Genomic DNA, 17,847 nt, shown 5'->3' with positions numbered 1-17,847 from the left:
GATCTGAGTAGAAGTCATGGATAATATTCTCCATTTCCCTTCTGAAAGATGTGGTAAGATCCATCAGGACATCGGAGGGTAGTCACCTTGGTTTTGTAGTTGGAGAAGGACAGGCGGGCATTGCGAATAATTTTCTTGGCTTCTGCCACTTCTGCCAGACCTGCTGCTCTTCTCTCTTTGAGGTCTTTTTTTATTGCTTCTTTGCACTGCTTTTCAAGCTCAGAAGTTTGCTTGCAGTTGCCTGAGGCTTGTCCAAAGCCACGTTGGCAAATGAGCTTGAGAGTTTTCAAAGACAGGTGTCTTTTTGTGGCTATCTCTCTCTCAGCATTCTTCGCACAATCATGGAGGTGCTGAACCAGTTGATCATATTCTTCGTCAATTTTCTCAACGATGACATATTTCCATATTGCTGCAATAGTGACAAAGAACTCCGAGCTGGTGATCATACTGGGAGTTCTCTTCTTAAACTTTGCAGCCCTTTCTCCCCGCTCCATGAAGTAGAATTTTGCGGGACAGAGATTGTGGCCCAATTCTGTTAGGAATTTTGGGACAACAGTGACTTAGTCAGGCAAAACCATTGGTTGAATATGATGTGGTCAATTTTGTTTTGGAACCATCCACTGGGATACTCCAATGTTCAACGTTTAGATTCTGGAATTGTGAATTACCATGAATGGTCTTGTTTGACATGATGAACTCAGATAGTCTCTCTCCCTGTTTGTTCCATTCTAGGCCATGGGTCCTGATGTAGACTATACTATCTCGACTACCCAGCTGCCGCCACACTTCAGACCACTTTCTGGATGTTCAGGCCAAGACTCACACGTGAGTGAAGCCCCACAGAACCAGGTTAATGGAACTCTCTGACCTTAGACAACAGGCTCAATGGGACTCCGGAACAGAGATCCTTTGCCTGCTCCCACCAATCTCCGGTGACCCAGGGATTACACCCAGAAGCCCCACCGTACCGGTACCAGATAAATACCTCATTGGCAGACCTCCACTACCTCCACTACCTCCACTACCCAGCTGCTGCCACACTCCAGGCCACGCAACTCATCATAAGACACTTAATACCCATCTTCCAAGATTACTGCACTGTAAAATCTTAGCACGCTGAAGGTTGTGTGTTTGCAGGCTCTCTGGACAGCTCTATCTCACCACCCACGTTTGGTGCTCTGGATCAGGACGGCCATTCTCTCTCTCAAGCTTGAGCCCCTCTAGCTCTGACTCTGGATCTCTCTCTAACCCAAGCCTACAGTCTTAGTTTGTATAGCAATCACATAAGGCAGTGACACAAAGGTGGGTTGAATATTAACAAATCAACAAAGAGAGGTAAGATCACTCTTCTAGGAGATTAACTCAAGGATAAAATCTCATCTAAAGAGTTTACTCCAGATTACTAGGAGATCCGCTCAAGGGTGGGATCCCAACAAGGGTGTGTTCTTTCCTCAACTAGTAATCTACTTAAATAGTTGTAGTAAATCTCCTTCTAATATTTCTAGCAATGTCATCCTGTATGAGCACAGTAAGAGATATAAATTTACAGTTTGGTTCTTCCTGAGAACATCTCACTATACATTCCACAGTCCTCAGGCCAGTTAGTCTTCCTAGCCCCAGCAGGGTCCCAGTCTCATCGTTATTTACTTTTGGATGATGACAGCATTTTTCCATGATCATGCCCTCAACTTATAGTTGAATATTGTGGCACTTTGACCTGGCCCATTTTGATGCCAGGGTAGCTCACAGCTTGCCCTGGGTCCATTCAGTTCCTCGTTGGTACCCTGATTTTGGGGTGCTAAGAACTAAGGGCAACTGAGTCAAGAAGGCAGATGCCCAGGAGAAAATATTATTCGGAGTCAATCAACTCCCAAGTTACAAAGCATAATATTAACTGTCTTCCTGTGTCCATACAGAAAGGACATTGCTTTAAGGTAAACTATGCAAAAGACATAAGGTGATTAACTGGCTGAGGAGAGCACAGAGAAGAGTTTACAGATAAACAAAAGAATGTTCCTCCCACAGGGCAGAGCCTGGCAAGCTATCTGTGGAGTATTCGATATGCCAAAACCTGTAAATACAATGGGTCTTATAAATAATGATTAAAATTTTAAAATGCGTTACAGATGCAGGAGTCAATTCTTTTTATAATAGTGGCTTGCCTGGAACAAGCCACTCATCAAGGAACCTGAAACCCAGAAAATACAAATAGTGCCACTCACCTGCAAGTTCTGCCAGTTCAGAGGGTGCTTTGCTGGGACACCTGACTTAGTATATCTCATTTTCCTTCAGGAAGTTTCTATGTGTTAGTGTCAAGTTTAGCTTCTTTATCAAAAGCTTTTCCTCCCTCACTCCTACTGCCACCTAATTCGTTTCCATACTCATAAAAGAGAAGCATGGGCCTAGGTATTGGACTCAATTGTTGAACAGTTGCAGTGCAGGTGGAAAGTCACAAGTTCAATCCCTGACACCACCTCATTTCATAAGAAAGATCTCAAGATTGCTGCCTGTGTGACTCCAAGCACCACGCGCTCTGGCATAAAATATCTCAAGACCACAATAATTATATAAATAAAATATAAGTGGAACGAGGTATATTTTTCCATAGATAGATTTTTCCATAATCTATCCCTGGGCCTTGTCTGATGCAATCTCACCCTGGATACCAACCTTTCTATCAGGGATGCAGGTTTTTTTTGTTTTGCTCCCGACACCTCCTGTTCTCAGCTTCCCCCTGTATCAGTTCCATGCATATAGTCATTCTGACTTCCTTTCTATTTCTCAGACACACCCAGATATGCCTCCAACTAAACCTTTAAACCTTAGGCTTGCCAGAGAACCTGGCTAGATCCCTGCCCCTGTCTCTCCATGGAGCAGGTGTGCTTTCACTCTGTATGCTCTAGCTCTAAACTTTCCTCCCAGATAAGACCTGCTTGTACAAAGCACTAGCAAATCCTACCCCACCTCTCCCACTTTCTCTCATCATTTTTGTTGGAACTGTCAATCTGAGGAAGTGAGCCAAAGGATAAATTGGCATACTGATTTATCTTGAACAATCCTGTACCCTGGGAGGTGTTCAGTGTGAATTTTAGTGCCCAGGGAGAGGACAGTTCTTGACCCTTCTTTGACTTCCTTTTTTTTTAAAAAAAAAATTCAGTATAATTCAAATCCAACTGACTTCCTTCTAAGTTCCTGAGAGTTGGTTATAACAGAGGATTCAAGTTAATGGATGTGTAAATCCCCATCATCAGGCTATGATCTTTATCTGGTGTATTCCAGGATCCTTCATGCCACATTTAACCTTACAGTATATGAAGTTTTGCTGACTGAATCTCTTGGGTTTAACTTGTATACAATAGGCTCGATGGATCTAGGTCCTGGAACTGAGGTTTCCCACCCAAGTATCACCCTTCTGATGTGGAAGTCTCATCATACCTACCTTCCTGCCTTCATCACACCCTGAGATGCCATGTGACCTAATTAGCAGGAGATGGCGATGGCGGCAAAGTTTAGAAAAACCTGCCCCAGGGGCATTTGTTTGTGCTACATGCTGATATCGGGTAAGCACCAGGAATTTAGAGCCTAGAAGTTTTGTGAATCTGAAGGTGGCTTTTGCATTCCCATTTCCAATTCTAAGAAGGTTCCTTTCTTTCTGGGAATGTCAATACTCTGAAATCAAACCCATTGCCAAGTTACCTGTTTGATTATCTGACGGGGATAAATGTAGTTACTGTTTCCCTTGGTTCTGAAGAAGGGGACAGACTAAGAAAAAAAGCAAAACAACAGTGAGATGTTAGCTGAAATCTTTAGCAATTAAAAAATTATAAATGAGGAATTCTCACCTCTAGATATATTTAGCATGATACCATTCCATTTACATAGAATATATAAACACTTCTACTCATTTTAACAGAGGGGACAGGGCTATACAACAAAATACGAATGTATCTTCCAATATATGTTATGCTATCATTTTCCTTCACTCAGTTATTGATCATTTTCTTTAATCCTCAGAACAGCCGATCTCTTTTCCTTGGCAAGGGATTCACTCAATGAATTTTTCTGAGATCAAAAAAGATTGATTACTTCCAAAGGGTGTGGCACTGACATTCAAGCTATTATTTTCTCTTCTAAAAATTGGTAGCACTTACATAGTCTAACCATCAGTGTGTGCATTTTGTTTACCTTGAATATGCCTATTTTAAAAATCCTTATTGAGGTATTGAGACATAAAGGTAAAGGTAAAGGCCCTCCCGTTGATCGTCGATTTGCTCGAGCGGGCCCAGTAACGTCTCCATTGGAGACTTTGTTGTTACTGTGTCTGGCATATCGAATACTCTCGGCAGCTTGCCGGGCTCTCCGAGAGGGGCGGAGGAATCGAACTCGGGTCGGCCATGTTGGCCGCGTGTAAGGCGAACGCCCTACCTGCTGTGCTATTAGTTGTTAAAGTTTCCATACATATATCATTCTAACACTACACCCACCAACAGAGTTCCCACTTCCCATCATAAGTTTCCAAATGCCCCACCCGTTCAACTCCAATTTCCAAGCCCATAAACTTAGTTCTGCGAATTTAGTTCCCAACCCATAAACCAGTCCTATTGCCTTTAACCTTTTGTTCACCCTTACTGTGTGTTTTTTTTTGTTTTGTTTTGTTTTATGGAGGGTTAGACTACACGATGTTCAGGAGTTAATCCTGGCAATACTCAGGGGAACTTATAGGATGCCAAGGATGAACCCATGTCAGAAGAATGTAAGGCAAATGCTACACTATCACTCTGGTCTCTTACTGTGTATTTTTAAATTCTATTTATGAGTGACATCAATCTGTGTCTATACCTTCCTGACTCACTAATCCAGATAATTTCAACATGATGACATTCTCATCAAGATGTAGTGATCTTGTGGTATGTTTATTCTATTCCTAGTATTGAATTACGAACTAACTTTGGATCACTTTAGTTTTGTTCATGTAAGTTGATAAAGTCATAAGACCTTTGTCTTTCCTATTATTGATAAACTGCATTGCACTGACTGAATTAAGTACATTGAATCATCTTTGGGATGAATAATGGGATGAAACCAACCAGATAAATGGTGGAAACTTTTTGATATATTGCTAGGTCAGGTTCTCCAGGATTTTTTCATGAGGCTATCTTCACCAAAGTTAATCATAATTATTGGTCTATAATTTCCAATTTTAGTAGTGTCTCTAGTCAATATTTGGTTAATATAGAAATCATTAGGGAGAATTTCTCTTCCTTGATCTTTAGGGGGAAAATGAGAAATATTAACACGATATTCTTTGAAGTTGAGCAAAAACTCTATAGTTCTGAGGGGATGCTGTTCCTTAAACATGAGCTTTAGAATTGGTAGTAGGTAGGAGCACATGTCTCTTCAGGGAAATCCAATCTCCTGGGGATTCAGATAGACAAAGGAGAAGGGGTAGCTTCTCTCAGTCAAACCCAGGAAAAATCCCCTGTCTGTGAGACGTATTTATTTTGTTGCTACAAAGATCTTATTTTGCTGCTACACAGATCCCTCTGGCCTGCAATTGATTTTGCGAAAAGTTAACAGTATGGGTCTAGTAGATGGAGCTCCTGAAGCAGGGGGACTGGAATGAAACCCACTCATACAACTCTTAGGCCTGAAGAAAACTGGAATTGGGTTCTTAGATTATTTCAAGGCTTCTTCACATATCTGTCCTCCATACAATGCTGGCTCTCCCCCAAAGTATCGCCTCTTTTAACCGGTTTCTGTTAGAAACTATCAGGCCTGCACTCTGCCCCTATTAACAACAGCAGAATATGTGGGATTATCCTTGCCTCCCCCCCACCCCGTAGGTTCTTCTCATATTATCCAAGTGCCACAGATAAAATCAAGGATACAGTCATCCACGTGGCTCTTTGACTCCCAGACTCAAGAATGACATCTCCCCAACTCATCCCCTCTTCCTTGGCTTGGGGCCCAAGTAATTCTCTCTACCTTTCTCCCCTTCCCAAATAAATTAGTCCTTTCTCATGATCCTCTCCTCTTTCTCATTGTCCTTCTTCCAGACCCTGAATCCCATGGGTCCTAAACAAGAAAGTCAGGAGGAATTTATGGTAGAGGAGAGTAAATGCCGTAGCCTAACGATAAGAAGATGAGCAAAGCAGAACAACCCCTATTACCTGTCTCTCTTCTGGGCACATTAGGCGATCATTGTTCCTGAAGCTGAATACATTAGTTTTATTTCCTAATTCTTCAAACTGATTGGGAAAGAAAAGAGACAGTTTTAGCAATTGGTTTTGACTACAGTAAATTTTCCCACAGTATACTGACAGTGACGAAGAAGTCTGACCATCTTGTAGGTTGGCGGTCAGACTTCTTCATCCAGACCCTGAATGATCGGTTTGAGGCTCTTCGTGTTCCTAGAATGAACAGATGCCATTGAGCTACACTAGCACGTGGCAGGGATGGATGGAGACGTTACTGGCACCTGTTTGAGCAAATTGATGAGTAACGGGAAGTCAAGTGATCAAGTGATACTGACAGTGGATGCTACTCCCTGATTCTGCCAGTTTCGGGCTATGGGACAAAGGGCAAGTCCTTTTCTTATCTAGGAATGAGATTCGACAGAAATTCATGATCCTTCTCTGCTGGGCTATGGAGAAACACCTGATATAAATGCGTCAAAGCTGCCTGTCATAGTTGTTAGGGCATTAGTAACTCTGACCCATTGGAATGGAGCTGCACACCCTCATCTTCTGTCCTACATCACAGTCTCAGCAAAGAGGCAAAGATCAGTGAGTCATAAAATCTTAAAAGCTCCATAATTTTATGTTTAGAAACATATACAGATGGGCTATCTTCCTTTACACCTTGCTTGTGTCTAGGGATCAAGAGAACACTCTGTGTTCTTCAGCTTGTCCTCTGCTCTAGACTAGAACCCAGAGGGCCAGGAACATCCCACTTATTTTACCATATTATTCCACAGGGCATAAGCAAGCTTCCCGTGTGCTTTCTTATTGAGGAAGAGGCAGTCATCGGTGAAGAATGCATCATCAGCTTTCCCATCCTGCAGAAGAGAAAAGGACTTCCTCAAATTCCTTTTGATGTAGAGAGAGGAGGGGAGCTAAGGCTGACTGACCTGGCTGTTGCTATTTCCCACTCTACTGCCACCTCCGTTTGCAGGTGATCCAGGATTTTAGCTCCTTTGAAGCCTAGTCACCTCACCTATAGGAACATACCAAGCCTTTGGTGACCTGGAGTCTCTGATCTCCTTTCTGGCTCAATAGTTCTCCTTATTTAATAAAAGTGTCTGTCGTATTTTTTGAGGGTCTCCATAGAAGTGTTCTGAGAGTTGGAGGCACTCCCAGAATACTTAATAAATGCTGTGTTGGGCAGACGGTTGATGCTCAGGGCAACGATGCAGTGCTTCTCAGACTTGTCAGTGCTGGGAACACTTGTCTCATCCAAGAGTTGAGGTAGGGTAACAGGAGATGTGGAATGAATCAGAACATGAGCATTCCAGATGTTTTCTGTAGTTTAGCTTTCTCTGTGTGATACCCTAGAGTCTATCTCAGGTTTACAGTTAAGAGATTCTCACTACCACTGAGGACCAGCAGGGGAAAAAAAAAACTGGCTGGTCAACAAGTAAAAACAAATTGCTATCTCCTGGCTCTATGTTCTGGGAGATCTTGGCAAAAGAAAGAGGCAAAGCCATGGTAGAACATTCTGAATCCAGAAACATTCGAGCTCACTTGAGGCACTTGTAAAGGTCCCCAAGCTTCTCTCTCAGTTTCTCTCCATGTGGCAAGGCCCTTCCGGTCCTGGCTCATAGAAATCAACCCAAGCTACTTCTGTAAAGCACCCACAGATGGAAGGGTCCGTCAAGGGCATGGCTTGAGTAGAATCTGTGTGCCCAGAGTTGTCCTGCATCACTGCAGGTAACATCAGGGGACGGGAGGGAGAAACCAAAAAACAAGTAACTCAGGCACATGCCAATCTTGCCTTTTTCTCTTATTTCTTTGGTTTTTTAGTCAGGACCTCTCCCCCTCCTTTAAGAAGATTACAAAAATCCCATCAAAGGAATTCAGGAGAAATCCCTGAGAAAATAACATTGCTTATGTTGTAGTATGCTGTAGCAGATGCTCAGTTCATGAAGCTGCTGTCGGTAGGGATTCAAACTCTTTCCCATGCAACCTCTGGGAGCCCAGATATTTCAGAAGCTGTCCCACCAGACTAACATTCGGAGTTTCCCAATTCCGATCAGATTCTTAAGGACCAGCAGGGGTTTTACGCTGGACTGTCCTCCTCTGAGGCACTCCTTGTAGGCAGACCATAGGAACCCATATATATATATATGTACCGAATATATAGTATTATGGACTGTTTCCAAGAAGGGCTGTAGCACCACGGTGAAGTCCTTTCGAGAATCATAGCGGCCCGACCAAATCAGATTTTTCAAGCTGTTCTGGAACACAGGTACAATCAGATTTCTCAAGCTGTTCTGGAACACAGGTACAATCAAGTTCACACAGGGCCCACATAGGCCTGGGCCCAGTGGGACAAGGAGGGAAGCCCCCCACCAGGCCCCTGGACAGTCAGACTGACTCAGTCCACCCCTGCAGAAGGTGAATTATCAGCTTCCTGGCTGCTATGTCTTTCCAGATCCTGGGGACAGGCTGATTACAGCCAGCTCTGAAGGGCCAGCGACAAGAAACCTAGAGGTGGTCTCTGGAGATTTTAGGTGTATCCCCTGCCTATGTCGGAGGTGTGGGGGGTTGCTATGGATTCAGGGTGCAGGGAAATAAATGGACCTGTTGAGGTGCTCCAGATTACGGCCACTCCTGGTCAAGGACAAGAGGAAGCATAAGAATAAATTTACCCTCAAGGCTGTGCACCTGAATTGTTTGTGATGCCTCTGGCTGAGGTGGCTGAGACTCCTCAGAAGGACAAGAACGAAAGGGCCCACCTGGATGATTGAGTCACTCTAAAATCTCTGAGAAACTTTAATACAAGTCTGTCTCCCCTTCACACACAGTCCTGAGCTTGTGTGTTAAGGAAAAGGGGCATTGGGCATAATCATAATGGTGCTCTTCTTTGTCTTACCCTGTATTGTATGGTCAGTTCCTCCAAAGTGATTACTTCAGGGGAGCTCTCTTTTGGCATCAGTATGCATGAACATTGATTACTGCATAGAGGGGACCAGGAGGAAACGAAGAAAAGCTCTGGTGAGGGACTGATTCTCCTGCAGCTAGGTAGGGAGTTGGTGATCCCTTAAGCCCTGGTACAGGAGTAAAGGTGTCATGAGCTTCAAGACATGTGTTCTTGTGGGTCAGGTATTGATATACACCAGAGTGTAACAATAAATTTCTATTCATTGAGTATGAGTACCTGCCTGAAACAAACTCCACTGAGCCAATGAATTACACATTTTATTATGGAGAAGAAACTAAACCGAGTTCTGGTATTTTGTTGATGCCACCCTCATATACATCCTTGGTTCGCAACAGGGGATACTTCTGTACCCTGTTGTTTGTTAGAAATAATTTCACATTCCTCCTTGTAAAACAAGAGGTATCTAGATGGAAAATATTGGAAAGAGGGTCAGGGGATGTCCTGTGAAACAAATTAAAGCACGTAAAAGAAAGAAGAGGATAAAACAGACCCATCCATCTTCAGGAGAGGAAAGGAGGCCCTCCCCATGGGGTTGGGGGGTATGTCCCCTAGCAGTTCACTTTCCATCCAGTCCACTGAGGGTGTGGAAACTGGAAGTGAACATCCACTTTTCAGGTTGGAAAACACTGTCTTTCCAACACCAGCCTTGGACCAGGCCTTGACTTGGCCTTGACTTGGCCTTGACTTCCACCCTCCGAATGTCTCCCCCATATCACTGATACCCACTGGTCCCTTTATTTAGGGGCAAGAGTGCCATATCACCTCCTCCCCCCTTCTAGCAGTGCCTCCCACTCAGTTGCCTTCACAGATGATCTCACACACAGAGCACGGTCGTGGAACATACTGTGGGTAAGGATGCAGGAGCCAGAGCAGGGTGAGAGCAGGGCTGAGAGGGAGGATGATACCACAGTAAAGAGAAAGAGCAGGGGCAGAAGCAGAAGGTAACAGAGTTAAAGCACATGACAGAGCAATCGTGACAGCCATGGTGAGAACTTCCCCAACTAGGGCAATAACCGTCTACCTACCGATACTCAGACTTGCATTTTTCTGGCAGAGTTTGGAACAGTTGCCGTATAACCAAGGGATCAAAGAAGAACAACAAGTTGACCACAGCTTTGGGCACCTAAAGACAAGGTTCCACATGAGGCATGCATAAATATGCTTTTCTCTTCATAGCCCAAGGTGTGGAAACTCCAGTTCTGGAGTTTCTGGAGTGTATTTTTGGGAAGACCTAACCAGAGGCTCTGCTAGATGGTTCAGAAGGCCTTGATGGCCTCAGAGCCCTGGAGTGACTGTGGTAGTCAGGGTGGAAACGTGAGTTCCCTTTGGTCAGTCTTGAGTGAGCAATTTTACACGTGTGCTCTTTAACATTGGAGATATAAGTGTCCTGCATACCAAGACCTCTTCCCTTTCCCACAATATGGAGCAACTCTGCTGAGCAAATGGAACTCTGATATACAGAGAGGTATCTGGGAATGAAGAGTGCTTCCCCTAGCCTGCTGGGTTGCTACCCTTGCCAAGGTGAGTTGGGAAGCACATGCTTCTAGGAGCAGGGACAAAGGGGCTGGCTCCAGACAACCCTGTTAGGGTTCAGTGTCCAGCCTAAGGGACACTAAGCCATCACCGAATAGACTGAGTAAGTGCCTTCCCTTCTTCAATTTTATATGTTTCTTGCTGACTCCTGGTAGAATGTCCTCCGTGGGAAATGACTCCAACCTCTTTAAGGAAAGGACCCCTGGGATTTCTCCTAAATGAAAGAGAAATTCTCCTCCCCATGATGATGATGAGCAGCGTATAGCTTTATGAAACCCCCTTCCTACATTTATCTGCAAGTAGTCCAAGCCAATTCTGATACGTTGTACAAACTTCTCTGCTGTGTAATCATCCTGGAAAGGGATAGAACAGAGAAAGGAAAAGGTAAGGGGAAGAAGGTATTGGAACTTCTCTAGGCCTTCCAGCCCTTCTGATTCTAAGAACTTCTCCCTCTAGAAGTCTGTTGTAACCAATTCTTCGTGTCAGTATCAGAGAGGGCATTTGAGCACTGTTGTCAAGATGGGGCAACAAGTAGACTGGAATATTCTGCTAGAGCTTTATTTCAGTGGCAGATAATGGAGTAACCTTCTCCCAGCTGCCAGACATTAGTGCTTTCGGTTTCTACATTCTCAGAGCTATAAGACTGTGGGATAGAAATGTCCTTCATGTGACACATGCGACCTCACACCTCTTGAAACCTGAAGGTAGTCAGCAATCTGAGTGCTGTAGGGAAAGTTGTGTGTTCGTACAGCTTGTATGAGTCCTGCGTGCATGCCCACACACACTGAATAATATGGCCAAGACTTAGGTTAGTTCTAGGAACTCTAATACAGACAATCCCCTAAACTCAAAATGAAAACCAGAAGACATGAGGATGCTTGACCCTGTTCCTGTTACCTCATTAGTGCAGAAACGACACAAATCCTGGTTTCCAATCATTATCGTAATGATTTTCCAGTCTTGCTTATATGTTGTTGCCTATATAGAAACAAAAAGTAACGATTTCTCATAAGTACAAAATTAAAATACCACAGCCTCAAAAATTCTATTCAATCCTTGACTTGCTACAATATAACTAGACTCTTAGAGTCAAAAGAATATGAGAAGTTCATGTAGAGAACAGGAAAGCATGTTATCAGTAGGGATATTTGATGTTTTAAAAATTATTTTTCAAGGTTTTGGTTTGCAATAGCTTGCAGTGCTTACTCATGAACAAAATCCCAACACCACACCCATCATCTGGTACACCTCTTCATGATCCATTTACCCCAACCTTCCCTCTCTTGCTCTACCCCCAATTTAATTGTGTGTGTATCCATTCCCTCATTACATTGCTTTTGGACCTGTGTTGCTAGTTCTCTGTATATTTAATTTCTACATATGAGAGAGATCATTCTGTGCATCAGGAGGGATTTTCAAGGCAACTGTAGCATTAATATATTCCTTGTTGACACTCATCTGTCTTACCTGCATAGTTCTCATTTTCTGTGTCAGAGTCTGTGATTGCTTAAGAAGATCCCTGAGGGGAAAAAAATAAGTGCTTTTGTAACAAGTGAACAGAACTCGAAGTTCTAAGGACATTACACCACTAGATGAGCTGACAGAAATCATTGTATTGAGGCATGTGTGTGTGTGTGTGTTGTGTGTTTGAGCTGTTTGACTCTTCTGAAGGGCTATTACAACACATAATCTTGGAAAAAATCAATTTTTTCTAACATGGGCTGGCAAGGGTGTTGTCAGCTTTATTTGTGGTTCACAATATCTTATAAGACCCACATTTTAACTGTCTTTTGAATAGTTGTTAGGAAATCATGTCATTTGAATGACTGGTATAGGCTTTGAAATAACTATGAAATATTGAAATATAAATATTATTTAAACGCTAGCCAGGAGAAGCTAAATTTGATTATCAGACACAGTAACCATGAAAATGTTCATAATAATACAGTTTCTTTCCTCTCCCATCCTTACCACAACTCAAGTTGAGATTTCACAGCAAGACAATGATTCTTCTCTTTTTTGTATGTGTCTTCTGTTTGTATATTAACTTACTTAAATACTTCTTCAGAAATAGATGAATTATCATACTGTACATATTCTTGGGTTTGTAGGTCATGGAAGGGCTAGATCTAAATACCTCAATCTCCCTCCTAGTTCAGGATCCTATCACAGGTCTGAGACGGATCTCAAGTGCAGTGATCTCCCAAGGATATTTCAGTGTGACTACAAACCAGTTTATTTCACAAAAAAAAAAAAATTCTTTCTAGTCAGATAAAGAAGACCTTGCACTGTGTCCATTCCAAGAATCGTGTGTCTAAGCAAGAAATCAGCACCTGCATAAAGTACGGGAAACCAAGACAAAAGGAACTTGAGAAGCATAGAGAGAGTCTTCTAAAATAACGTTGAGAGGCTGAGCAAATCTGTTTAGGTTCTGCTGGCTTCTCAACTCCATTGTCTGCTCTGTCGCATGATACAGAGAGGAGTAAATATCTTACCCCAGAAGCCTCTGCTAAGTCTTGGCTTATTCATCCTTTTTGTTTAAAGTATCTGATCTTTCCAGAAAATTACATCCCACGAGGCACAGACAAGAGCGAATATCTTGCACCCTTATGTTATGATGCGTTCCAGAAATAGGTTCTAAATTGGGACTTGCCTGTTAAGTGGAATGATTAAAATATGGTGTACATGGGGTCGCCTTGATACTTTTATTTCTGAGACAGAGCTCCTGTCCAAGCTCATTCTTTTGAGACTCCAATAGTAGCCTTCGCTTTAAGACTGAGATAATCTCAAGTCATTGGTACCAGTGAGAAAATGTCCCCTCTAGACAAAGGTTATGTGGAGACATGAATCTACTTACCTTCCAAGTCCCATTCCTTTTACTAGACTCTTAGATATTATACCTCATAGTTCCATTAGAAAAAGCCTGATTCAAAGCTGCATCCGCTTCGGTAGTAGTAGCAACCCTCAAGGAATAGCCTTTAATATCACTGTTGAACTGACGAAGGATATCTGGAAGATGACATAGAGTCCTCAAGATGGAAAGCCAAGAAAACTTCCCTCTCTTGGATTTTCCCCCCAGTGTACTGACTTATCCTCACATTCAGCCCCTAGGAGAGATAGTACAAGGAAACAACGAGGCCTCACGAGCTCTAGGCTTTGGGATCTCTGAGTTTAAATAACTTAATGTTAGGCTGGGTCTACTCTTTCTGCCTTTGTATCTATTTCTTTCACCCTCAGTTCTCAATGCACTCCTTTGGGAAAAAAAAAAAAACATATACTTTCAGGCAGCCAGGATATCAGAGGAACAAGTAAACAGACTGGTGTTCACTTACTTGGTAATGTTTTCACACTTGGAAGCCCCATGTCACCTCCGATGCTGTAGGGAATGGGAAAGTCATTGAGAAACAGAGTCAGAGCCTGGCTTTATAAGCGTGCATACAACTATCTCCATGCCCCACAAAACTATGCCAGACTCATTTCTTAGGGTTGGAGGGATTGTGAAACCATTTCGTTTGCTACATTACCCAGGTGTATGCATGGAAGCACCAATAACGAATGTGAGTGCTTCATATTTAAGAACCTTGTGCTATATCATCAAGTTATTCTGGTATGGCATCAGTAAGTGAAATGTAATAACTCTCTAGCCCTCTTTCAAGGAATTTAATCCAAAATAACATGGGAAGAAAAGAAAGAAGCATTTCTATTTTAGTCAGGGTCAAGGTTCAGATGTACTATCTTTCCTGTTCTTTTTCCTCTATACCTCTCCCCTTAACCTAAACATTATTATTTCAGGCATACAGATTTTGTGTGTGTGTGAATTTGGGGTTAACATCTATAACGCCAGTAGAAACTTCCAAAGGGCAAGACGTTGAAGCACAAGACTGTTCTTTATTCAAGAAATGCTTGGGAGAAAGTTAAGGAGTTCACAGAAGGTACGTTAGGGTTTATGTCAAAGGATCAGCCAGATGCTCTGGGAGGTGAGGAGAAAGAAGTTACAGTTAGCCTTTGCATAGCATTCTCTGTATGTACCCCTTCCCATCAGACATTTGAATTTATCTGAGCTGGTGGTTGGGTGTTTGTTTAAACCTCTTACTCTTTTTCGAAAAAGATGATTGCTCCCTTAGTCTTTTTTATTCAGACTAAAAAAAGCATGTCATGCTTGAAAGTGAATTGTTAGTCTATATACTAAAGTCATTGAGTTATAACTCTACCCTTTCTCATCAATAAATGCATAACAGAGATGCACATAAATATACACATCACTGTCTTTGGTGATTTCTGTTTGTATGTCTTTTTCTTCTTTGAATCACATGTGGCAATGCTCAGGGGTTACTCCTGACTCCATACCAGGAATTAATACCAGTGGTACTTGGGGGACCATATGGGATGCTAGAGATTGAACTTGGGTCTACCTCATGCGAGACAAACGCCCTTCCCACTGTACTATCACTCTGGCCATGCTTTGGTAATCTTTATCTTGTTATCTTTATTCTAACACTGTTGACAAAAGAATAACAGACATGTTCTGAGTTCATTTCACTTACATGTTTATTTTAAAAGTTGAATCGAGGCTTTTGAAAAAGAGCTACAACCCAAACATCAGCTCCTACTACACCCCACTTGAGACAGACATAAAGTAATGGCTGTCCTTTCCTATGTCGGTGGGAAGAACAGTTTGGCAGGAGATTGACTGTTTTTATCTGAATACCAAGAACCCATCTAATTGAACTAGCATTGGGCTAATGCACTCTCATTCCAACCTGTACCACCAGATGGAGGTGCCCTGTCTCTGTGTTCTGGTTGGTCTATTTTATGGTTGTTTAAGCAGCAGCCAAGCACAGGAGCTACAACTTGATTCCCGTTTTCTATCAAAGGTTTTTCTTTCTCTTAGATCTCAAATAATAGAGGAAAGAGTACACTGGAGGTCAGGCTGGGCTTGAGATCAGTATTGAGGTTTGTGTAATTTTAGGTCCCTTGGTGTCATGTGTTTGTGCTGTGGCAGTTCTTTATTTTCATGGATGTTAGGGACTGAGTGGGACAACCCAATTCCATACTGGAAAACTGTGTTTTCTGAGAATCTTCCTTAGGGTTTCTCAGAGAGGAATTAAGTCCCAGTCAATTTCATTTGTTCTTTCTCAGAAACCTATCATGGAAGAACTCTGTGAATTTTCTCTGCCAAGAGGAAAGAAGTGAACTAGTGACTATTGCCACGCCATTCTCTAGTTATTGCTTTTCTGTTAGTGGCTTTCCTGGTAAATTCTGGGCAAATATGTAATTTTAGTAAGACACATGAAGCAGACCTTTCTTTGTGAGGACAAAGAAAACCTCTTTAGCATTGGGGTGCCCAATCTACCTATCTAACTGCTAATCAATCAGGTCATCAGCAAGACACCAACATCTCTGTGAAGTCTTCTCATCCCTGTTACCTTTTACCCCTTTTCTATATTCCTGTATCATTCTGTCAATAGGGAACAAGAATTTGGTTGGTGCTTCTCTTTCTTTCTCACACCTCCAGACCACCTTAGTCTTAAAGGGATTCAATAGTGAACCCATGTGCATAGGTACATACAAAAAGAATCAGAGCTCTTGGGTTGGGGTTGGGGGTATATTTCATGTGGCGATTCCTTTTGCCAGTTGGACTAAACCCAGAATTCCTTGGGAGATACTCCAAACTCTGTGTTCATGCTCAATCCCACCTTGTTGGGGGATCATGTGTCACTGGATCAGGTGTTTGCAAGACAAACACTCTATCTACATAGGAAGTTGTCACGAGTTACCAAAATGCCTATTTTCTTTTAAAACACTTTCATCTTGTCCTTTGCTCAATTTGTGCATGTTAAATAAATTCCACCAAACCACTGGAGGTGAACACAATCTGTAGGAGAAGAAAAAATTTATAATTTACCTAAATGATAGTCCCCGGAATTCATAACGGTAAGAAGGAGGATGGAAGGGTACAGATCCAATTGCTTTTCCACTCTTTAAAAAACATCAAAATCCACAGGTCAGTTAGTAAGACAGAGGAAAGTGGAACCGTGAATTGGCTCTGATTCCCTTCATTCTCAGAATGACATTGGTAACATTACTTTGGTCACCTTGTATGCTCCTATGTCCTATGGTAAAGTGCTCTCCAGTCTGGTTCAGAGTTGTATATAAGTTAAAATCACTGCTTTAGAAGCATGACGAGCCCAGAAATTTGTGCGCATTTGACAGACTTAACATAGTCTTCCCTTTTCTCCTCTTTCCCTTTGGTACATTCTGTGGTCCCTCTCAGAGTCTCAAAAATGTTAGAATATTAGGCTGAAAAGCCAGTCCTATTTCTGGGAATTAGGAGCAATGTGAAATCATCATCACAATGGCAGAATCTTTGACTCTTTCCTCACAGAGGTCAATACATAGAAGGCAGGTTCTCACTTTTCAGGAACCATTTGTCCAAAGGGAAAAAGGAAACTCAGACAGGTGGAAAGACAATATATTTAGTATGTTTTCCAAATGTTTAAAACGTTGTTTATATTTCAAATATTTATCCTCAGAGATAATTCAATGCAATCCTGAGAATGAGTTTCCTTGTACTTATTGCTTCAAAATGCCACTACTACAGTACTTTCAGATACTCAGAGTGGAGAGACAGGACACCATGGTGATCAGGAGTGTGAACCCTGAAGTTACAAGATTGTGAAACTGGATATAGCCCACACAGTCTCCCTACCACACACCTCACCCCAATTCCCCCAAGTCCTTACAATGAAAAAATCCCCCAGAGCAGCAACAATTTTGATGTCTGCAGGTTTCACAGAATTCACTGAAATAAAGAAGGTTACACTTAAGTTTGAGAGAAGGAATCTGAAGTCAGTCAATTGCTTAATTCTCTAAGAAGACCAGAATTCACTCTGCACATGTGTTAAGTCAGGCCAGATAAAGATTCCATGGAATAATATATGCTGAATTTTATAAAGTCATGAAGTCAATTATTCTCTCTAAATGACAGAGAAGGGGCAGCAAGATAGTACAGTGGGTAAGGAAGGAGCTGGGTTTATATAAGACCAACCCAGGTTCAATCTCTGATACCCCATGTGATCACTGGAGCATTCCAGAAGGGATTTCTGAGCACAGAGTCAGGAATAAGCCCTGAACACCAGAAACTAAAATGAA

Source organism: Sorex fumeus, unplaced genomic scaffold (genome assembly GCF_029834395.1).
Source record: "Sorex fumeus unplaced genomic scaffold, SorFum_2.1 ptg000006l, whole genome shotgun sequence".
Lineage (NCBI taxonomy): Eukaryota > Metazoa > Chordata > Mammalia > Eulipotyphla > Soricidae > Sorex > Sorex fumeus.
The sequence above is the reverse complement of the archived record's forward strand: the minus strand, read 5'-3'. Positions refer to the sequence as shown.